The sequence below is a fragment of the Macrobrachium rosenbergii genome, chromosome 41, assembly GCF_040412425.1.
Source record: "Macrobrachium rosenbergii isolate ZJJX-2024 chromosome 41, ASM4041242v1, whole genome shotgun sequence".
Classification (NCBI taxonomy): domain Eukaryota; kingdom Metazoa; phylum Arthropoda; class Malacostraca; order Decapoda; family Palaemonidae; genus Macrobrachium; species Macrobrachium rosenbergii.
The window spans coordinates 44,216,124-44,241,153 of record NC_089781.1 but is presented as its reverse complement, the minus strand read 5'-3'; the positions used below and the strand labels follow the sequence as shown (position 1 = coordinate 44,241,153).

The 25,030-nt window shown below is 39.6% G+C and overlaps 1 protein-coding gene across 2 annotated transcripts in view; it reads right to left on the bottom strand.

Annotated features, from left to right (window-relative positions):
• LOC136826839 (uncharacterized) overlaps nt 1-25,030 on the bottom strand; it is a 360,920-nt gene that overhangs the window by 213,859 nt on the left and 122,031 nt on the right. The window contains exon 1 of one of the 2 annotated variants that reach the window (XM_067084320.1): nt 15,916-16,028. The exons of the other annotated variant lie outside the window; for it this stretch is intronic. The gene's annotated coding sequence lies outside the window, so the exon portion shown is untranslated. Of the gene's footprint in view, nt 1-15,915; nt 16,029-25,030 lie in introns of those variants that run through there. 2 annotated transcript variants of the gene reach the window in all.

Genomic DNA, 25,030 nt, shown 5'->3' with positions numbered 1-25,030 from the left:
GTTCAGGAGGGTCAACATTACTGAGCGATGTCAGTACCGGACGCCCCCGCCCCCTGGTACCCGCCACCAGACGTCGGTTGGTTTTCAACATCATCCACAGCCCATCCCACCCCTCCGGAAGGACAACAGCCAGACTGCTGACGGAGAAATTCGTCTGGCACAGCATACAGAAAGACACGACGGCCTGGGCAAGACAGTGTATGCAGTGTCAGACAAGCAAAGTGGGACGGCATACTGAATCGTTAGTGGGCGAATTCCCCCAGCCAAAGAGGCCCTTTGGGCACATCCACATCAATGTAGTAGAACCACTTCTCCCATCAGGAGGAGCCAGATACCTACTGACAGTCGTCAACTGCTCCACCACTTGGCCTGAAGCTACGCCCATGGAAGAAGCCACCTCCAGTGCATGCGCGGAAGCCCTTCTCTCCAGCTGGATCAGCCGGTTCAGTGTCCCAGACGACATAATGACAGACAGGGGACCCGCTTTCCTGTCCAAGCTGTGGACTGCCCTGGCACGTCTAATGGGGACCACTCACCACAGCACCACCACCTACAATCCCGCAGCTAACAGAATGGTGGAAAGGTTCCACAGATCTCTGAAGGCATCCCTCATGGCTCGTTGCTCCTCTGAAAACTGGAAGTACCAGCTGCCCTGGGTCCTCCTTGGGTTGAGGATCGTCCCCAGAGCCAACGGCAACCCCTCCTCAGCGGAAAAAGTCTACAGGGAGACTCTGGTAGTCCCAGGGGAATTCGTCGCAGAGAACAGGGACGACATAGGAATGCAGAGGCTCCAAGACAGGGCTAGAAAGTTTGCCCCCTGCCAAAAGACATTCACCGACAGGACGTCCCCCTTCATGGCCCCTGGGCTGTCCTCCTTCACCCACGTCTTTGTCAGGGACGACGCCGTATGCCCACCCTTGACTAGACCCTACAGGGAACCTTTCCTTGTACTGGAAAGGAACAAGAAGGCATTCAGAATATCCATCCATGGGCGGGAAGAGGGCAACGAAGGCGGACCCCAAGATCTCCTGCGGGATGCGGCAGCCCCTCAAACAACCCCGGTCGCAGGAAGGTGAGGGCGTCCCCGGAAAACCCAGAAACCTGACAGAAAGGCACCCCAACAAACCACCGCAGAGGACACCAGGGAAGGCGACCGCCCTCTCCAGTTGACATCGAGAAAGAGAGGCCCCCTTCGTCACCCCAGCAGATACCTGGTTTAATCAGACATTGCCTCCGTCTTGGGGGGGGGAAGTATTGTAAAGTCCCTGCTCAACGCGTTCTCTGTGGAGAACATCCCGTTTTCTGCAGTGCCTTTTCATTGACGTAAGATCAATCGGAATATATATCTATCATCATAATTGTAAACTGTGTATATGTTGTCTTTCTAAACAATCATGTATTATGTACAAGTAACAAGTTATTTATGTCGTATGTCAGACATTGTTGATCACTACGTTCTCTGTATGAACCTGTCCTGTTTTTTAAGGAATTAGTTTGACTTCAGGTCACCTGTAAGTCTTTGTACCGGCGGTCTCTGCAAACTACACAGACATCCGCATCCAGCTTTATAAGCAGCTAGTTTTCATCAATAAACCAGCAGTACTTGTCTTCCTGCTCATTACTTCGCACTTCTCACAACAGCACCATATGAAGGCAGCGTTTTCGTCGATTTTGTGTATATATCGACGTTGCACGAACTTTTCATGCCTCAAAGGAGGCAAAATGTTCTCCGGAACATTTTGCCACAGGTATCTGGGAATATAAAGTTGAATGAAACTTATTATCATATGATATATCATTGGTCCTCCACTCTGCAGGCGGCCGACATGGCGCCAATGTGGAGCAATATTACCAATATTTGAAAGAACCCAAATATTTCCAGATCAGTAATATCTGCTGGCTAAGTTCCAAGAATTATTCCCAAAGCCCAAGTGAATTCAAACTGCAAGGCTAGGAATTTTCAATCAAAACCACACCTAATATCCACCCATTCACAAAATAAGGATGGCTACATACCAAATTCCCACACCCCAACCTGTGACCCTCAAGGGAGATGCCGTAGAAAATTGGAAAGAATTCAAGAACTCCTGGGCCTACTATCTCATAGCAACTAACCTAAGAGCTAAGATGCTAAATGCCAATGGGGAGGAAGATGGGGAAGGGATGGAAATAGTTGCTGCAACATTATGTACAGTTATGGGAGCTGAATGCAAGAAATTTATGAAATCTTTTCCAACCTTGACCTCGGAGGACAAGAAGAAAACAGCAAGGATAGTTGAAGAATTACGCCTACATTTCGTACACCAATGTGATGTACTTTACAAAAGGTTGGTCTTTAACTCTGCTAATCAGAAAAGTAGTGAAAGTATTGATGAGTACATACTACGCTTACATCAACTGGCCAATTCATGTGAGTTTGGTAACATAAGGGAATCTCTTATTGGATATAGAGTAGTGACTGGTACTTTGGACGAAGCAGGAAGAGAAAGACTACTTTGTGAAGAACCAGTTCCAGATTTAGAAAAAGTATTACAAAGTCTTCAAGCTGCTGAAATATCTCGAACACACAAACAGGTTATCAAGGGAAAATCTGAAGCTAACTCAGTTGACTATACAGCAAAGCATAAGGGTACTACTAGGCTATCATCAACAGGGAAGAAACCATTCAGCAAGAAAAGCAGAAGTTATAAGGCACAGGAGTCTATGAAACAGAAGCAACCGAGGAGAAGTAGACTGACATCAACCAGTCATTGAAGTGCAAGTGGTACAGCAGAAAGGACGAGAACTGCAAGAGAGATTGTCCTACCAAAGATGCAAGATGCCGAAAGTGTAGTAAAATAGGACATTACGCAACAGTATGCCGAGCAAGAAGTTCGGTGCATGAAGTCAGCGACAAGACTGTGGTGAATCTACAGAAGGATGCTACATGTTAGGAGAAGTCAAGGTGGATGATGGAAACTTCTGGTCAGCAGATATTCGAGTGAATAATGAGAAGACGATGTTTAAACTCGACAGTGGATTGAAAATTACAATCATCGATGAGAAGACGCCATGGTTCAGAGGACTCAAGCTTTCACCCACGTGTAAATTTGTAGGACCAAGTGGCGTGAAATTATCTCACTTATTCAAAGGTAAAATTCCAAATGCAGAACTCAGAATAGTAAATAAAACCCTTGTTGAGAACGTGTTTGTCATGTCGAAACAGCCCCACAATCTTCTCTCCAAGAAGGCAGTAGAGAAATTAGGACTGTTAACACCTGGACCCGAAGTTTACAATGTTGAAAAAGTGCCTAACTTTTGAGAGGATTTCCAAAACTTTTCAAAGTCCTAGGGTTGATGAAAACAAAGTACAAGATAGCTTTGCATGATGATGCAACACCCTTTTGCCTGTATACACCCAGAAGAGTCCTTCACCCACTACTCCCAAAAATAAAGAAGAAACTACAAACGATGGTCCAGCAGAACATCATAACGCACGTAACCAAGCCAAATGAGTGTTGCTCAGGAATGGTTAACGCAGTGAAGCCTAATGGGGATGTGAGAATTTGTGGGGATCTGACGCCATAGAAACAAAGTGGTTAAAAGGGAAATAGACCTTTAAGGTGCTAAATAATGAGCAGGAGAAAAGTTACTGCTGATTTATTCAGGACACAGGCGGTTTATATAGTGGCGGACTGATGTCACGCTGAGGAATACAAAGAGAATCAGGGTGACCTGAGGCCAATTACTCTTGACAATAATTACAATGAATAAACACAATCTGAGTTACAAAAATGGACAATGATCAAGCCAACAACATTCTGATACATGTGCAAAAGAAACATATGCAATATAAGTTAGTAACAGGTATAAATTTACATAGATCAGTTTGGTTGATTCAGTATGGCTGCTCCTTCTTGACCCGCTACTATGGGAGCGGTATACAAAATGGGTCGCCATCATAGATGACCCGCTTAGCGGGGACTTTACAAATACCACCCCCCCCCAACAAGACGTAGATAACGTTTGATCAATCCATGTATCTGCTGGGGTGTTGAAGAGTGCCGTGGCTTTGCGAAGTGAGCTGGGAGTGCGGTGTGCGTGGGATCGGCTGGCTGCAGGTGTGGGCAGATGTTTCCGGGGACGGCCCCGTGGTCTCCTTTTGAGGTTGCCCGGCTGCGGAGGCAACTGCTCTGGCAGAGGGCATCGCGGTGACGTCTGCTGTTTCCTCCAGTAGGGCGAGCTTGAGGCGGTCGATCGACACCCAGTCATCCTTTCCATGCAGGGCGAGGCGGAAAGCCTTGTTGTTCCTTTCAAGCAAGCGGAAGGGCCCCCTGTAGGGCCTGGTTAGTGGGCGGCGGACGGCGTCGTCCCTGACGAAGACGTGGGTGGTTGAGGACAAGCCAGGAGGCGTGAAGGCGACTGACCTGTCGGTGTACGTCCGCTTACAGGAGGAGAACTTGTCGTCTATGTCACGAAGCCTCTGGGCTGATGGGTTGTGCCGATCTTCTGTGACTAGTTCGCCCAGGACTACAAGGGGCTCCCCATAGATTTTCTCCGCTGCGGACGGGTCGCCATTGGTTCTGGGGGCGGTTCTCAACCCAAGGAGGACCCAAGGCAGCTGGTACCTCCAGTCTCAAGGACCTGTGGAACCTCTCCACCAAACCGTTGGCTGCAGGGTTGTAAGCAGTGGTGGTGTTGTGAGATGTCCCCAGCAGGCGTGCCAGGGCGGACCACATCTCGGACAGGAAGGCAGGGCCCCCTGTCGGTGGTTATGTGGTCCGGGATGCCGAACCAGCTGATCCAGCTGGAGAGGAGGGCCTCAGCGCATGCTGAGATTTCTGGCCCCGCCTGACAGGGGAAGAGGGCCGACGACGTCGATATGTATGTGACCAAACTGCCTACCCGGCTGTGGAAACTCGCCTACCCCGGACTCAGTGTGACGCCCTATCTTGCTGGTTTGGTTGATTCAGCCCAGGGCTGCTCCTTCTCCCGTGACCCGCTACTCTGGGAGCAGTATCCTGAAAACAGGTCGGACATCCCAGAAGACCCACTTACCAGATGGGGACTTTACAGACCCGATGGTCAGTGTCGATGAAAACCTCACCGAGCCACGGGAAGCAAAGTCCTTTACAAAATTGGCGCTAATTCTGGATTCTGACAGATACCACTCCCGATGAAGAAACAAGACTCCTGACGACCATTTAACCCCATTTGGAGAGGTACTGCAATCGTCCTGCCAGGGAGGTACTTTCGGGATTAGCTCAGCACCTGAAATCTTCCAGGTGACAATACTGCCTCAAGACCATTCTAGAGGGGAAGGCTGGAAGGAGTTGGTGGTCCGCCAGATGGCTGACATTCTCATTGAACTGCCCTTCTACCCAGGATAGCCACTGACAAGTTCATGTCAAAAGGTTCTACAGCAACTGGCAGGATGTTTCTTGAGGGAATTACTTAAACGGCAAGTGTGAATTCCAGGACGGCTCTCGGAGCAGATTAAATTCCTAGGACACATTATCCCCCCGCCAAGATGAAATACAGGCTGACCGTTTGTCAGAAAAACAAAGGCTGCTCATAGAATCCAAGACCAACTAATTTGTTGGCCCTTCAATTGCAACAGTTTAACAGTAAGGGGAAACCATCTAGCTAAGTTCCTCCAGACCCTGGACACCTTGACAGTATCACTGAGCCTCAAGAAGCAGCTTTCCAGGCAATAAAAACAAGCTCGACGCGAGGGTGCACTTGGATATACTGAGCACACTACAATCCCAACGAGCTGCAGGAGCACGATTGCCACTGGTGCCTACTGCAACCTGGATTAGGAGCCTCCACGTCTTCTACAACTTGACGATTCCAGGATGCGATGACCTCTGATTGCCTATGCTTCAAGAGCACTAAGCTAGACCAAACCAGAGATATGCAGTTATTGAAAAACTGGTACCTGAAAGCTTTAAAATGTCAATTTAGGCCTGCAAAAGAAGTTTAAGGATCCTATGTATTAGGGGTACAACCTTCAGTCTAGAGATGGACCACCAGACTGTTTCTGCACATTACCCACGGGCTGGACTGACCTTTCAAAGCTTCCACCTAGAATACTCTGTTTTCGTCTCCAACTCACAAGATATTCGCCGGAAGGCCTAACCTTGATGTCCAAGGTAGATGTCAAAATTTGCAGGGGCCGATGCTTTATCCTGACACTCTGAAGTCTCCCAACAACTGGAAGATCTGGTTGATCAAAGAAGGTGGCAGGCACGCTTTAGAAGAATATCAAGAAACAAATCTGAGTCAGTTTCGACCCCACGCTTGCGACAGAGCAACAACTAGCCCGAGAAATTAGGATAGCTCAAGAGGGTCCAATGCTACTTGCAAACAAGTAATCCGGCCAGTATTGCCGACACAGTTATGCCGTAGGGAGAGGATCGACCACTCTTGAAACCATTCTGGGAGAAGTAACAGCATCTTATGGTAAAATCAAGGACTTTAATGTTCAACATCATCCTGAATAGATATTCTAAAGGTGGGTTTTGGGCTCCTGATCCTCTGCCGCCATGTGACCTCGACGGACAAAATCGTTACCATATCACAGGAGAAGCAGGATGACGTCATAAGCTGTGAAACGATGGTGGCGGATCTGGCAACAAGCAGTGGTACCAGATGAGGGTGTTTTTGGTGACCACCGTTTCGAATCTGCTCACAGGGCTGAATGGAACAATGGGGTCGAAGGTGATGTCCGTGGTAACTCAGGCATTTAATTCATTGTGTGACGTTTGGTGTAGGAATGAGGATCTGGTTTGAACACGGAGCAGTGTCCCTCGACAGGCTGATCTTGGTGCTCGCCTACCGCTCTGACATCATCAGTGAGCCTTTTCGCTTTCCACTGCCTGGTTGGTAATAATTATATCCGTCGAACATTGTTCGATCGGCAGGGAACGCAGGTCTGAACATCTCTTCAGTTGGCGGTAAGTACTAAACGTGTCACGTTACCCACGGGATGGTTTTGCTGGAACTCCTGGTTCCCGCAGGGCCCTTTTACAGCGGCACCTTGCTGTCCTTACCTGAAGTTTTTTTGTTTTGATGTTTTCGTGGTGAGCTGCCGTTTTTCTGTCTTCAGTCGGGTCTGGTTGGGCAGCGCAGCGTGCAGCGAGCTGTGGCAGCAACAGCAGGCAGTTTTTGGAGTCGACGTTGGTCGAGTTTTTGAGCAACAAAGTCCGGAGGTTCGCCAACTGAACGTGGGAGGCACGTCCGTCCAGGTGGAGTGTGACCATGAGTGGTCGTACCACGAGCTGCTCATCTTTGATGACAGCGGTGATTTGGCTGTCCTGAGTCGCACGCCCGAACCATCGGGTTTAGTCTGGTTTGTGGGTTTTTCATCCCTGACTAAGTCGCGTGAGTCGGCTGAGGGCTGTCTTGGTGCCCCAAATGGAGGAGAAAAGTTACGCTGATTTATTCAGGATTTTTTTTCTTATATAGCCTGACATCACGTTGTTTATTTTTGACCTTTTTTTTCTTACAGCTGAATAAACACAATCTGAGTTTTGGACAATGATCATTTGATTTTGATTTAAAAGAAACATATGCAATTTTAGTAACAGGTTCATTTTGTTTTTATGGTTTTTATCTTTTACCAGACCCACTACTATGGGAGCTTGTAAAAACAGGTCGCCAATAAATCAATATTAAGCTCATTTTATTGGTTTTGTTGAAAACCTCCTCCACGGGAAGCAAAGTGTTTGTTGCTAATTCTGGATTCTGACAGATACCAGTCATGAAGAAACAAGACCTTGACGACATTCCTGAGTATGTTAAAGAACCTGCAATCGTCTCCTTAACGGGATTAGCCACCTGAAATCTTCGGGACAATGTCAATGGCGACTAGAGGGGCTGGAAGGGTTGTCGGCTCTGTTTTGGCTGGCGGGCCACGACAAGCATGTCCGGCATTGCAACTGCAGGATCATGAATTACGTTAAAAACAAATTCTCTACGGAGCAGATTAAATTTTTTTTTCTTATCCCCGAAGATGAAATACAGGGTGTCAGAAAAACAAAGGCTATCAGAATTTCCAAGACCAACTAATGGTTTTTAACAGGAAAACTGCTGGTTCCCAGACCTCACCAGTATCATTGATTGCTGCCTCTTTCCAGGCAAGTTTTTTTTTGTTTTGATGTTTTACAATCCCAACGTGAGTGAGCACGATGCCACTTTTTCTGGATCTTCAGTCGGGTCTGGTTGATGACCGAGCCTACGTAGCGGCACTGGCAGCAAACAGCAGATATGCAGTTTTTGAGTCGACGTTGGCCACCTAGGCCTGCAAGAGTTTTTTATGAGCAACAAATTGAGAGATGGACCACAGACCTTACTCGGTATTGACCTTTCAAAGCTTCCACCTAGAATACTTTGGAGGTGAACTCACAAGATATTCGTAGTAACCTATGACCAAGAAGTATGTCAAAATCTTTGATGACAGCATGAGGCTGTCCTGACGATCTCCAGTTGATCAAAGGTTTTCTGGTTTCTGGGTTTTGTCCCAGCTCAGAGCAGCAACTGAGGGATGTCTTGGTGCCCAATGCTACTTGCAGGACAAGTAATCAAGTTTGCCGTATTTTTTCTGCCTGGGAGCTGCATGTTTATTTTTGCCTTTTTTTGTTATTCAACTACTTTTTGTGTATTTGATTTTGTTTAGAGCTGCCATTTCACAGTTTCATTTTGTTTTTATGGTTTTTATCTTTTACCAGACCTGACTCAGATTGTAAATACTTTCGAATCTGCTCAATAAATCAATATTTGAAGGTGATGTCCGTTGGTAACTCATTTTATTGTTTTTGATGTTTTCTACCTCCTTTGTTTGTTGCATCTGACGTCAGTCATGACAGCTTTCCCTGCTAGTCCTGACAATATATTAAACATTGTTCCTGATCATAACGACCCACCCGGGTTCGTTGGAAGTACTAAAACGCAATACACGAAGGTCATTTAAGTATCACCAAATGCCAAGGACATGCAAGTTACCCAGTTTGGTGGTCCCTCATTACGAAACAAATCAAAGCAATGGTTAACAAGTGCCATACATGTGCCAAGTTGGGACCAGAGTCAAGGGAACCTCTATGGCTATGTCGTTTCCAGCAAAACAACCATGGAGCCGGATTAGTACCAATTTGTTTGAAACTTGAAGGAAAGTCATACGTCATTGCAGTAGACTACACCAGCAGATTTTTCAAATTCAAAGGATTGAAAACTATGTCTTCAGAAGCAGTTATCAGAGCTTTGTCCAAGATATTTTCGACTCATGGAATTCATGATACACTTATTTCCGAAAATGGACCTCAGTACGCCAGTCACGAATTTCAAGAATTCGCAAAGGATTAGGGATTTGCTCATGTGACGCCACTGCCTCTTCATCCACGAGAAATGGTGAAGCAGAAAGAGCTGTACAGATGGCCAAAAATATTCATAAGAAGAAAGAAACCCTTATCTTGGACTACTTGCCTATTTTTCAGCGCCTCTCAAAAATGGCTTTACTCCCAGCGAACTTGTGAAGAGTAGAAAAATAAATACGAAACTACCTGTCCACTCAAACGTTCTACATCCAAGGGACATCGATAAAGGAGAACTGCAGTGAAAAGAGGAGAGATACCAAGAGCAGTATTCAGCAAACTACAACAACCATCACCAAATACAAAACTTTCCTGCTCTACAAGAAGGTGATGAAGTATATATATGTGACCAAGGCAAATATGGTGAAGTAAAAGAAAGACTAAGCCCAAGGTCATATAAAGTAGTTACAGACGCTGGATCAACTATAATGAGAAATAGGTGTTCTCTCATATACACGAAGAGAAAACGTTGATACTCAAATAGACCAATAGCAAAAAGACATGAATCTACAAGCCACTAACTCCACATCAACTATGTCAAAAGACCAAGTACCAGGACCCTCAGTAACACCAATCACAAAGAAGTGAGGAAATCTGCTAGGATGCCTAAACCAAACAAGCAGCCTGACATGCTGTATTACTGATTACTTTTGTATTTGGTTATTGTTGCACAGTATGTGTTATTCATTGGTGAGAGCATTTGGTCACTCATGCAAAGACTCAATTCTTTGAAATGTTATGCATGATTCCTTTTGGTTTTCGTAGAAAACATTCGAAAGCTTATCCTGTGGTTGTCCATAAGCTGAGAGGGTAGGTGTTGTATGATGTCTCTGATGCACAGCTATGTTATTATAAAAATTGTGCCTGCTATCTAGCAGTTGCTGTTTATGTCAGTTGTACCGATACCTGGTAACTGTGTTAATAAAGGATTTCTGGCGGCAATGGAGTTTTAGTCAATAAGACAACACTACAAGTTTCATTAGGCTAGTTTGTTTTATTTCACTGTTATTTACTTCACATATCCTAGCTGTATTAATTAGGATTTAATGTTCTGTTACGAGGATTATCGCCATTGTTTTGAGCCACCTGCCCATTTGTCTGTTATTTCAAAGCTTGTTGGCTTTTTTTTTGGTTAATATAACAAATCATAAACACTGTCAAGCTTTTATTTGCATGGATGGAAAAGAATTAGGCGCTTGTTACCTAACACTTTGGCTAGACTGGTATCACGTAAAAAAGAATTATAAAAATTATTCATTTATTAACAATAAATAGAATAACTTATAATAGTAATAGATGACACGTAGGTTGGAATGTGGGTACACTCTTGAAATTGTCTAGATGGCTGAAGATGGTAGATCCATGATGACAGATCTTGCACCAGGTAAGTAAAATGGTACATCCAACAGGTCATACAAGTTAAGACAAGATGTCAAACAGGCAAGACACCATAAGGCAAGATAATGTCAGGCAAGGCAAGGCAAGGTAAGGTAAGGTAGAGTGTCATGTGAAAGGTTGCGAGGTTCGTAAGGTAGTGCCTATCGCTTGGAAAGTAAATCAAAAGTAAACAATAAGTAATACCAAGGACACTAAAATAACGAACAGAACAACCAACGCCATCTATTAAAGCGAATGCAAACAACACCAAGGATGATAGAATGGACAACCAACACTCAGATTCTAGTTTTAAGAAAGGAAATACCTGACAAACCCCCATACCAAGAAAAACTAGAATCTCTAAATAAAACTAAAATATTCAAAATATTATATACATCGGCTAAGCATGTCGGAACAGATATTAGCCGACCCCTTGATATACTCAACCAAGAAATTATAAGGTTGCAGGCTAAGAGCCCATCGCATTAAACGATCATTCTTATTCCTCATGGAATTTAGATAAGTTAATGGAAGATGATCTGTTTGCAAGATGAATTCTTTCCCATACAGATATTCCTTAAATTTTAAAATAGACCATACAATAGCGTAACACTCTTTATCAATTGTAGAGTAACGTCTTTCTGCATCTGAAAATTTCTTTCCAGCATATGACACAGGCATAAGTACATTATCACTTTTTTGCAATAAAACTGCACCAATACCATCCATGGATGCATCAGTTCGAAGATAGAAGGTCTTATTAAAATCTGGCAATAACAAAATAGGAGATTTAGTTAGAGAAGCTTTCAAATTATTGAAACTTTTAATTTGTTCATCAGTCCAATTCAGAATATTGCAACTCCCTTTCTTAAGCATAGTTGTTAATGGTGCAGAAAGAACAGAGAAATGTGGAATGAACTTATTATAAAATCCTACAACTCCAACAAAAGATCTTAATTGTTTCTTTGTTTCTGGAAGGGGAAGATTTACTATATCGGCAATTCTATTATCAAAAGGTGTTAAAGAATTGTTACCAAGAGAATATCCTAAATACTTAATTTTCTTATAAGCAAAGAAGCATTTCTTAGGGCCAACTCTTAATCCATGTTCTCTTAATCTTAACAAAACATTTTTAAGATGAACTATATGATCTGACCAATTATTACTATAAATAAGGACATTATCAAAATAACATGTAGTATTTTCCAAACCAGCCAAGAACTTTTCTCATAAGTCTAACAAAAGTTGAACAAGCTGTGCTAAGTCCACACGGCATCTTCTTGAATTGCATCAAACCATACTTTGTTGCAAATGCAGTATACTTTCTGCTTTCTAAAGTTAAGGGTACCTGCCAGTATCCTTTTGACAAATCAAGCTCTGTAAAATAGACTTTATTAGCAAGCTTATGTAAAGATTCATTCATACGTGGCATGGGTTCGGCATCAAATACGGTTATTTCATTAAGACTTCGAAAGTCAACACACAATCTCAAAGATCCATCTTGCTTCTTAACGAAGACAACTGGGGAACAATATGGAAAAATAGATTGTTCAATTACATCCAATGAGAGCATTTGATCAACCTGATTGTTAAATTCATCAGTTAAACTAATATTGTCACCATGTACTTAAATGTCTGACGCCAATGTGCGCAATAAATTGATTAAAAAAAAAAAAAGAAGTTAAACTAATTGGAACAGGATAAGGTTTAGCACGAACTGGAATATTAGAGGTCAATTTAATATCATGTTCCATATATCTAGCAACTCCAGGTCTATCACTAATTACATCATGAAACTTATCCAAAACATTAACAAGTTCATCAGTTTGAGAATTTTTAAGATCTTTACTTATTTGATAACTGGTTTTATCAACCTCCAGATATTCTATATCACATAGATCTGAAACAGGTTCTCCAACATTAACAACCTCAAAGTTAACATTACCAAACAAACCATTTGAAGTTTTGACCTCTTCTACTGCTTTTTGAATAACATTTACAATCTTCCTTCTAAAGTAGTACCTCAACATATTGGCATGATACAGTTTAAGATTATTTCCTACTTTTACAAAATAGTCAACTCCATTACTATGGCAACGATTAATCACATAAGGTCCTTTCCACTGCATTAGAAATTTGTTTGTATTATTTGGCAACATGATTAGAACTTTCTTGGCTTTGCTTTACGATCAAAATACTCTTTATATTTACGTGAATTTATTTCAGCATTACTAACTGCAATCTGGGCCATCTCTTACAATCGAGAACGCAGATCTAAAACATACTGGTGAGTAGTTTTGATTTCATCATCAGCATTGTTACCAGCAACCAATTCATGATGGATTGTTAAAGGGCCACGGACACTACGTCCATACAAAAGTTCAAATGGGCTAAACTTTAGAGTATCGTTGGGAATTTCACGATAAGCGAAAAGAACAACAGGAATATACCGGTCCCATTCTGTTGGATGATCACTACAAACTTTCTTTAACATATTGTTAAGTACACCATTCATCCGTTCTACAGTTCCATTACATGCAGCATGATATGGGCTTGTGAATAAAGCTCTAATTGATAATAATCTATGTATTTCTGCCATGAGATCTGACTTAAACTGAGTTCCCCTGTCGCTTAGTATTTCTTTTGGTACCCCAACTCTACAAAATACTTCTACTAAACTTTCAGCTATAGTAATAGTATCAACATTTCTGAGAGGTACAGCTTCAGGGTAGCGTGCAGCTAAATCAATTATTGTAAGAAACTACTTGTGACCACGACTTGAGGCTGGAACAATCGGACCCACAATATCAATAGCCACTCTACTGAATGGTTCAGAAACTATAGGCATTTTACACAAAGACACTTTCTTTACTCTTTTCCCAAATTTCTGACATTTATGACAAGACTTACAATATCTATCAGTCTCTGCACTAGCCCTCGGCCAATAAAATTTACCAAGCACTTTGTCAATAGTTTTCCTAGAAGAAAAATGACCAGAAATAAGTGATTCATGCGCAAGTTTCATAACTATCTCTCTATACTTGAGAGGAACTACAATTTGCATTTTACCAACATCTAGCTGATTTTTACTTTGCACACATTTACGATAAATCACGTTATTATTTACTACATACTTAACAACTCTCCCTTTGCAAGTTATTTCTTCCTCCTCCTTCAAGCTTTTCCTAATTGACTTCAGAGAATCACATGTCCACTGTTTATTACTAAAATCTACTGGATTTACTTGAACTTCAGACAAGACATCAGACAAAGGTTTTAATGTAGTCTTCCTAAGACTCTGTTCTCTCGTAACCACATTAACATGTAACTTATTTACATCTAATTCGTTATCTAGCACAGGTATTTTACTCAATTCTATTCCTGCCTGTATGTGATGTTTCAATCCAGGTATTAACCCAACAATTACATCAGAACATTTAATTGGTGCTACGATAGCATTTACTCTACCGGAAAAGAATTTACTTTTAATGTAACATCTAATTTTGGGCAGATATATTGGAACACCCATGAAATTATACACCTTCACAGTTTTAGCCTTACTGAGATAACGTGTTGGAATCAAAGTTTCGTTAAGGACAACAGTATTACACCTAGTATCAAACAAGACCTCTACTGTTTTGTTAAAAACTCTTCCTTTCTCATCCACAATAGCATTCTTGGGTTTTTCTTCACTAGCTAGAGCGATACTGATCTTAGGAATATTTTTATTAGAAGATTTAGACTGAGCAAAATTAACAGGATTATTTGGACAACTGGGTTTAACATGCCCAATTTCTTTACATAGGTGGCACTGCAATGTTTTAAGATTATCAACACCTACTTTATCAGGTTTAGGTTGCGTTCCTAACTTTGAACATTTATCAGACTTAAATTTAAAATTTCTACCTTTATTAATTCCGTGAGCAATCAGATACCTATCAGCAGCTAACGCCATTTCATGAGAATTTTTACAAACCCTTTCTAAAAGAAATGTTCGCAAATCCCTTGAACTATTAGCCAACAATTGATCCGTAATCATAAAATCACAGACATCATCATAAGATTTATTAACATTAGCTAATTGCAACCACTTATCAAAATTCTTAGTCTATATGAATACTGCACAAAGCTTTCATTAGTTTCAATAAATCCCTCTCTAAATTTCTTTCGATATACCTGAGGATTGACCTGAAACGCTTTCAATAAGGCTGCCTTCAATTCCTGATAATTATTTGCAATAGCAAGGTCAAGTCCACAGTACACTTTCAAAGCTCATCCCCTTAGTAACGTGCCTAACATAATACCATAGTCTTCCTGCTCCCATTTACGAAATCCAGCTAATTTCTCAAATCTATTCATGTACACATCAATTTCATCAGTTTTCTCATCAAAGGGGGGAATTTTTGGCAAAGATATTACATTCTCGCTACCTACACCACCTATAGCACCACTATTTCTCAACTCTGCTTTGGCTAACTCATGTTTCCTGACTTCCTCCTTCTCCTCCCTTTCTCTCTTAAGACATTCCAATTTAAATATCCTATCTTTCTCCTTTTCTGCCAACTCTAACTGAAACCTTTTCTCCTCTCTCTCAGCTACTCTATCCTTTCTAGCCTGTTGCTTTGCTATAAATTCCTCAGCTTCAGCAGTTTTCATACCAAGCTTAATAGCCTTATCCATCAAATCACTAAGATCCATAATAATGATGGGTAAGCATACAGTTAATAAAAAAAAAACAACACTTCGTAATAAGTATTAGCAAAACATTAAATTATGAAATATGGCTAATCATGAACTAAACTTTAAAAGTAGTACTTCAATGATTACCAATGTCTATTATGGGTTTTCCATCATCAATGACAAAAATTTCCATGCCAAAAAAAAAAAACTAGCATAAGGAAACTGAATACACAATAGGAATATTCAAGGATGAGAAAACAATCGGAACTCAAAGGAACATTAAACTAACAAGCCCTACAACCATTAAGACTGAATTAGCTAGAATTAATAGGATAACGACACAGTTTCTAATTCACTTCCCGACCTCAACCTTTTCCTAGAGCGTAATATGACTACACGAACAAATACAAATTTATATTGCACCACAACGAGAATTTATTCCACTTTAAATAAAGAGCTTTCACACAACTCGCCAGACACAAAAGAAACAACATAGACAGAACTTTACCTTAACTCCAGTGATATTACTTCCAGCGATAGGCCACAAACCTTGCAGAACACTTAAATGAAATCCACCAACCTTCACAGGTAACGAAGTTCACATAGTTGTCAGCAGTAAACTGTAAATTATACATAAGTTAAACAGTCTAGCAACTCTGCAAATGATCCTACTCACTGCGCCAATTGTCAAGCTTTTATTTGCATGGATGGAAAAGAATTAGGCGCTTGTTACCTAACACTTTGGCTAGACTGGTATCAAGTTAAAAGAATTATAAAATTATTCATTTATTAACAATAAATAGAATAACTTATAATAGTAATAGATGACACGTACGTTGGAATGTGGTACACTCTTGAAATTGTCTAGATGGCTGAAGATGGTAGATCCATGATGACAGATCTTGCACCAGGTAAGTAAAATGGTACATCCAACAGGTCATACAAGTTAAGACAAGATGTCAAACAGGCAAGACACCATAAGGCAAGATAATATCAGGCAAGGCAAGGTAACGCAAGGTAAGGTAGAGTGTCATGTGAAAGGTTGCGAGGTTCGTAAGGTAGTGCCTATCACTTGGAAAGTAAATCAAAAGTAAACAATAAGTAATACCAAGGACACTAAAATAACGAACAGAACAACCAACGCCATCTATTAAAGCGAATGCAAACAACACCCAAGGATGATAGCATGGACAACCAACACTCAGATTCTAGTTTTAAGAAAGGAAATACCTGACAAACACATTCATTGGAAGTTTTTTCTTTTTTATAAATTAAATCATGCTTATTTTTGCATAGTAACAATGGTAGATTGCATTTCCTTTCCAAGGTTTAATCCTTTTTGAAAATTGCATCATAATTCATAACTAATGTGTCCAGACAGTCTAGAATTTTCAATAATATAAATACTATTTATTTGAATTGGGGTTAAGAGACATCTAATTTTGCAATAGGAGAAGGTAACAGGTTAACTGAGGAATTAGAGATTCTCAAGAACATGTACTTAGTCTATACTCTGAAAACAGGAAAGGATAAGGAGGTTCTTCCAACAATTTCTGCAAACCCCCAACCTTTCCTTCCAGCACGTTGTTCCAAGAATTTCAAGTCTCGAATCCAGTAATTTATCTAGCTGGTATCTAGTTACGGGACAAGTTAACTTGTACTTGAAGTGAGTTCTTATGAGATGATTTCCATAGAGTCCTTCTTAGGAATCAAGGAAGAATGCAGGTTGAGCATTAAAGTAGGGTTGAGTAGTGCTGTTGCAGCTTGTAAGTCGAAGCAAGGATTCAGGTGTTTTTCACAAGCAGAAGAGGCGCGAGCTATATCATTGTTCATCTGTTTTTTTACTTGGAGATTTATCTTTACTACGGCTCCTCTAGAAATTCACATTGCAGCAAGGACAAATGGTATTTTACAGAATATTGGAAGAACAACTAAGAGAAAAGGATTAATATGTGCAAAACAAAAGGAATTAATTTATAATTTTAGCAAATGAGGATAAATAATAATAGAATCTTTAAGGGAATGAGGCAATAAACATAAGATTAAATGTATATATATATATATATATATAAATATATATATATATATATATATATATATATATATATATATATATATATAAAAATGGGTGTATGTATGTGTGTGTGTGTGTATGTACCACCAAAACTCTGCAATGCATCGAGCAATTTCAGCCAAACTTGGTATACATATGACTTACTATCTAGAAATCAGCACTGTGTGGGTAAGACATCACTAGCACCAAAGGGGTCCGGGGTGGGGAGGGCTTCCCTGAAACGGGGCTGGTTATGCCCATAGATTTAGTAACTAAATAAACTTCATGAATTTATCATACCTAATTTTGGTATACATATGACTTACTATCTGGAAAAGAATACTGTGAGGGTAATACATCAACAGCACCAAAGGGGGTGGGGGTTGGGAAGAGGGTGACAGAGATAGAGTGAGAGAGAGAGGAAGTAAGAGAGTAGAGAGGGTGTTAGGGAGAAGAAAGAGACAGGGATGGTTGAAGAGAGAGAGTGAGAGAAATAAAGAGGGAGAGTAGAGGGGGTGTTAGGGAGGAGAAAGAGGGGAAAAAGTGAGGGAGAGAGAGAAAGTTTATCGGTTGCCATTCAGAGTTATCCCAGGCAACACCAGGCTGGTCAGCTAGTTTGATAATAAACCAGTTTGTAAATTCTCACAATAACCCTGTATTTTTTAAAATTATTATTTGCATAGGTTTTCATAAATCTAATACCGTTATATTGGAAACTACGGACAATTTTGCACTCCACATTTCTGTATTGTAATATACGTTTCCCTTTATTACCGAATTACTTTTGTCTTAACATGAGGTTCGTTCGAAGTTCGTTGCCATCATTATGACGTCCGATTCAACATTATTTATTTGGTTGTTTTTCAGTGTGATGAATGTAATGGTAGTCGTTTGATAATTCATCGGGTTATTTTAACTTAATAAACAGAGTAACTTTATGCATGCTAGTGGTGTTGAAGATTTTATCTAGTTTTAAAAAACCAATTATCCAACGTGATTGCCCTCCGATTTCGGTAAACTGCATCATACTGCACGTGTTCCCAGACACAATCATTCCATGCCTGGTAACCAGTTAAATGAAAGAATTGTTTAACTTGAGAGGCCGGGCACATGGGCAGTCGAAGAGTGTCTGTTGTTGTTGTTGGTTGTGATGGGATTGTAGCAGCGTGAATCAATTTTTAACGTGATTCAGAATACTGGTTTGAATGACTGACACTAAAATAATGAAATGTATGATTTTACAACTATTTTGTTCGAACCTATCTGATCATTAATAATCTACAACATGCTCTGCTGTGGCTAATGATTTTTTTCATTTGTTAGCAGAGGCCAAGACCCCAAGAGAAATAGCAAATGAGTTCAAGAATCTACTTAAATAGATACCAAAAATGCAAACTCAAGAAGTTATCTGAAGAAATTTCTTAATGTCAATAAATATTAAACTACCATACAAACCAGTGAATAAGGACACCTGAAGAAGCAAGTCATGAAGCAGCAGTAAAGCCAGTGATAGTGTACGAACCAGAGAGAACCAGAACAATGGTTCTCTCTGGTACCGACCATAGGAGCTCTTTCCAGCGATACTCAACCCAATGTTGAGACATGACGATCACAGTGGTCAAAGTGAAAGTCATCACTTTGTGCTTAGCTACACAGCTACCCAATGTCGGACAAACAAATCAGTACGACTTATGTTGTAATGGCCACAGCAGGAAGTTTCCTAACATTAAGTTGAAAGAAACTAATGTTTCTGGCGCTGCTTTTGTGTTAGCATATATATATAGACCATTCAGTATGTCAGCTTAAATGTTGGTTGATATATATATATATATATATATATATATATATATATATATATATATATATATATATATATATATATATATATATATCTAATCTATATCTATATCTATATCTATATCTTATATATATATATATATATATATATATATATATATATATATATATATATATATATATATATATATATATATATATATATATATATTATATATATATATATATATATATATATATATATATATATATATATATATATATATAAGATATATATATATATAAACACTATTTGAACGTTGCATATATATATATATTTCGATATATACTTCCTTCTGTATATATGTTCACTGGTAAAATATGGACAGATGAAATGATACGGGAGTATATACACAAAGCATATGCAGGTGTGGCATGAAGTCTCCGATGGTATGCAGGTGACCATTTCCCAAGAAGGAGGGGAAACAATTCCCTAGTGGTTTTTGGCCACATTAGCTCGGAGACTTTATGCCACACCTACATATGCTCTGTATATATACTCCTGTATTATTTCATCTGTCCATATTTTACCAGTGAACAGGGGCACAGAAGGAAGTGCTCGAAATATATGATTACAACGTTCAAACAGTGTTTTATGGGCCTTCTTATCTGCATATTACACTGTGGTATTACAGTAAAGACATTCATATATATATATATATATATATATATATATATATATATATATATATATATATATATATATATATATATATATATATATAATATAATATATATATATATATATATATATATATATATATATATATATATCGCATTTTATATTTAATACAGTAACCCAACTAAGTACGTTTGGAGTCTTTGTGGAAATAACGTCATACTGACCTTAGTATTATGATTTATATGGCCTCAATATATATATCATGTTTTTATTTCTATCTCTCTCTTTTCTAATATGAAAATACAAAGTACTCATGTAATCTTTCACTTGGTTCAGGTGTGAGGACTGTATAACCTCAGGATGTCAAGAGGACATCATTATTACCATTGAGGGAGGTAAATGGTACCAAAAGAAAGTAGAGAAGATATTTCAAGAAGAACTTGACAAACAGTCATGTCACACCAGTGCCTCTCCAGTTCCATGTAATCCATCAGTACTGCCAGTCACTGTCTAGAAGCTATTCCCTTCTGTTGGGCACTCAACTGCTTTTGTATGTCCGACCTGCTGGTTGTAAACACGAGCATGCGCACTGGCGCGGTCTATTTTTAGTAACAGGGCCAGTTGTCGATCGCTGCTATTCGCTGGTTTCAAAGAATAGTGACCTCACAAACCGGCCCATAATAGTTGACAACGATTTCATACCAAACTGTTTAATGCACGATATCAGTTTTTTTTTCTTTTTTAAATGAAAACAGACAACGTGTATGATGAGTCCTGTAGGGTTTACAAGGAGCAAAACAGAAGTTTCTCAAACAGATACTTTGAAAAAAGACTGGAAAATGGTTAGACCGTGATGTGATCTTGGTTAGTTTACTCAAAGAGCAAGGGCTATATATACTGTTTTGTTGTAAACTTTTCTAAATGTTAAGTGTCACTTACAACTGGTGGGTTTTCTGACTGGATGAATGTACAGTATTCAGAACGAGAATCGGGAAGACACTGGAACATAGCAGAGCGATGCTGTGTTGGATAACTAGAAAGTCAAATGAAAACATTGTTGATCAGCAACTTAAGTAACAGATGAGAAAAACCTACGGTACTCTGTTGGAAGTACTGAAAGGAGTTGTGGCTGTTACAAGGTTTTTAAGTGAAAGAGGTTCAGGATTTAAAGGCCATGCGGAAAAGTGGGCTCACCAAATAAGGGAAATTTCATGGGAGGCATTGAACTTATTGCAGAGTTCGTCCCATTTTTACATGAATATCTCGAGAAATGCAAACAGTAAAAAGTAAATGTTACTCACCTATCTAAAACCATGTATGAATAATTGGTAGAAATCGTGGGAAAACGTGCAAGATAATATTGTGAATCAAATCTACAATTTCGACACAATACTACTCCATTATTATTGACTCTACGACTGACATGACACGTTGATCTATTGGCAATTGTAGTTCACTATTATAATGGAAAACCCTGTGAGAGATTTTTAAAATTTGTAACCATAGAAAACCATTCATCCACGACCTTGTTCAACAAAAAACAAGTCCTGGCTGAACATAAGCTTTCACTTGAAAATACCCGTGGTCAGTCATACGATAATGCATCTGACATAAAGAGCAGAGAAGGGATTGCAAGCACTCTTTAAAAATATTAACATTGATGCACACTATGTACCATGTGCAGCCCATTCTCTCAACCTTGTTGGAGTAAAGGCTAAAGGCAGTGTCTACTGTGACTAAAGTTGTTCACTATTTTGGCATTTGCAGGAGCTGTATGTTTCCTTTTCTCAACCCACTGGGCAATCCAGATTTTTCTCTAAAGAGCTCGAGTGTAATAAAATGGTCTGCACACTGTGAAGTGGTCCGGGAAATTAAAATTGATATACACGTACCTTACTCTCAAACATAGTTTTCAAGACTCAGAGAAGCCTGAATGTAAACGAGGCGCAAAGAATTTATACCACAAGTTGGTCAAGTTGGAATATGCTATTCTCACTGTCGTTTGGGAAGAAGCACTGAAGCGTTTCAACAAAACAAGTAAGAAACTCCAAACCCCTGCTTTTATGTATATGAAGGTTAACTTCTGCTATCAACTTTACTTTCGTTTGTTAAAGAAAATTCAGCCGACAGGATTGCACACTATGAATCAGAAGCAAAACGTTTGTGTGAAGATATTACCTCAAGTTAGGCTGATGCCTCCAGATGCATTGCTACCAAGAAATTTTCGGACGGAACAAGTGGCAGGACTACTTTGAGAGGAGCAGGTAATTTTAGGATAGAAATTCAAAATCAACTCCGACTGCTTGGAAATCTAATTATGCAAGAGTATTGCCCCATATGAACAGATTGCACAAAGGTTCAAGTTCCTCTCAGAATTGATGAATAATTCAGAAATTGGTGGGGACAGTATTAGACTCATAATATCGCAATACAAGGATGATAATGACCACAAATTAGAAAATAAGTGTTATCCGTTTAAAGAATGTTTACACCTTAAGAAATCCCAGAGCACAGAAGGAAAGACACCGTCTAAAATGCCATGTGCAGAAGTTCTAAAGCTTATTTGTGGCAACACCTAATTGAAGTGTTCCCTAATATTTACTATTACTATTGCGCTGAACTGTACTGAACAATGCCTATCACGAACAGAGAAGCAGAAAGGAATTTCTCAAGTCTTTCCTCTATGAAGAACAAATCTCGGTCTACCATAACTGAAACAGTGGCGTCGTTATGGGGGGCCAGGGGCCCGCCAGTCAGATGCTTGGCCCCCGCAGTTGAAATTCCCTGTAGCTAAACTTTAACCTTTTGGTGGTCAAAAGCAGAATTATAGTTATAGGCTTTTAATACAAATGACATGTTGTTTGTTCATGATATTTTGATCCACCTTAATGTTATCAACTTATGTGAGAAGTGATTGAAACTATAATTAGAGTTTTGATTGAGTGCAATGCAATTTGCTACTGCTGCTTAGAGTTAATTTCCAGGGAGAGGAGATGAAGAGAAGGGAATGGGATAGGTCGAAATTTTGAAGAGATTTTGGAGGGTCACAAGTCTTTTGTGTCACTGATGATATGCACTGCTGTGATATACTATTTACATGACAAGGATATTATACTATAGTTGAAAATTAACACTTGATCATAGACAGTAGACTACTGTTGAATATAAGGTTGTGAGGAAATTTACATTACAGTATTTGATGCATTCCCATATAGTAAGAGTTGAAAATTAATTGAACACTGAGCTCTATAGTTTCAAATACAGGTTTACTAATTACTAATACTATTATTTTGCTTCACTCACAGATATATACATTCGAGAATAGTATACTGTATTTTACTAATTACAGAATTGGTACATTAGCTTCGTGTAATTTTCTTTGGCCCCCCAAAAAATATCTTGGCCCCATCGATGGAATGCCAGCTGTCTGGTTCCCAGCCTGGTAATAATCATTTATGGGCACTACATAAAAAGAAATGTCACATCTTGACACGAGGCTTTATTCTGTAAACTTGCGGGAGTGTAAATTACAGATCTAGAACAGACAGCATACAGATACTGCTTTCGTACAATGATTCACAGATATCATACTTGCATGTCTCATAGATATCTTACTTTACAAGTTTCACTTAACATCCCCCTTCTTAAAAAGAAAAAAAAAAAAAAAAAAGAGATCAAACAACATGACAAAACTTTAAGAACATAATCAGCACATCAGGGTACCTGCAACATCACTTGCATCAATACATACAATACAGGAAATGGCATAAAACACAAATGGGATAAAAAAAAAATCAAAATGAGACCTTCTTCTCATAAAGACAAATAGAAGGCATCATTCAAGAGTGAGATAACTTTGTTAACACAGTTTTAAACAATAGCACCTTAAAGATTTCGTCTTTCTGGAGCTTTAATTGTTATACCAGACTTTGTTTTTATAATGTCTGACTCAGTGTTATTACTCTTTGACACATCAGGAGCTTTACATGGAGACTGAACATCTCTACTATTCATGTTACTAGCATTGGGATCAATATAAACTGGGACAGGACTCACAGAACTGAAATAAGGGGCTTCTGGAGACTTATCTCTATATTTTACAGATTTTCTTAGAAATTGTCTGCTTCTACGGTATCTTCCTCCATCATCAGTAGCCTACATACTACATAACTGTGACCACTAAGCTTTTTACTGACAGTGGCCTGTTTCCACTCTTCTGTTTTATTGTCAATGGGTTGAACTCTAACAGTGTCTCCAATACATAAGGGTTTCAACGGTTTTCTGTTTGAGTAACGATCAGCAACAGCAAATCTTTAGTCAATCAGCTTTCTCCTTTCCTACAGTGTTGCCACACGTACGATAATTATCGTACATGTACGATAAAAACGCCCTTGGTACGATGTACGATAGCATTTTCCCGTACGATAATTCTAAGGTGTTGATAAGTATATAATTACAAATATAAGTGGTCGGTGAACTTCTCCATGGGTTCGTCCAAAGTTTACTGAGTTCAACAAATTTTTTCAGTCAGATAAAACAGTAATAACAGTTCTCCATGATAAAGTGTCCATGCTATTCAGAGACCTCCTTCTCTCATTTATGGACAGGACCTATGTAATGAAAACTGATCTAAATACTGTAAATCCTGAAAGACATGACAGACATCTTAGTGACAGCCAAATGTACCTAGGAGTTAAAGTTATGCAGGGATTAAAAAAACCCTCCATACAGGAAAAGAAAGCTCAACAGCAGGAGTTTTTTCAGAGGTGTAGAAATTTCCTTGTAGTGGCATGCACAGAAATAAAGAAGAGGTATAATTTCAATGATGGTGTCCTGTCAAAGTTAAACTGTCTCTGTCCAAAAAATGCTCTCTCATCAGAATTCAGAGAAAGAATCCCTTCCTTATTCCGTCTTGCATCTGAGCTTCCTCTGACTGTACCCCCAGATGACCACTCACTACTTCAAAAGCTGGATGATCTATGGAGGATGTTTCTCAAATTGCAACATGAACTTAAACATCTCGTTAATGAGTCACCTGATGAGTTCTGGGGACAAGTGTCCCAAAAAGAGTCTAGTTTTTCAGACCTAGCCAACTTTGCTCTAACTGCTCTT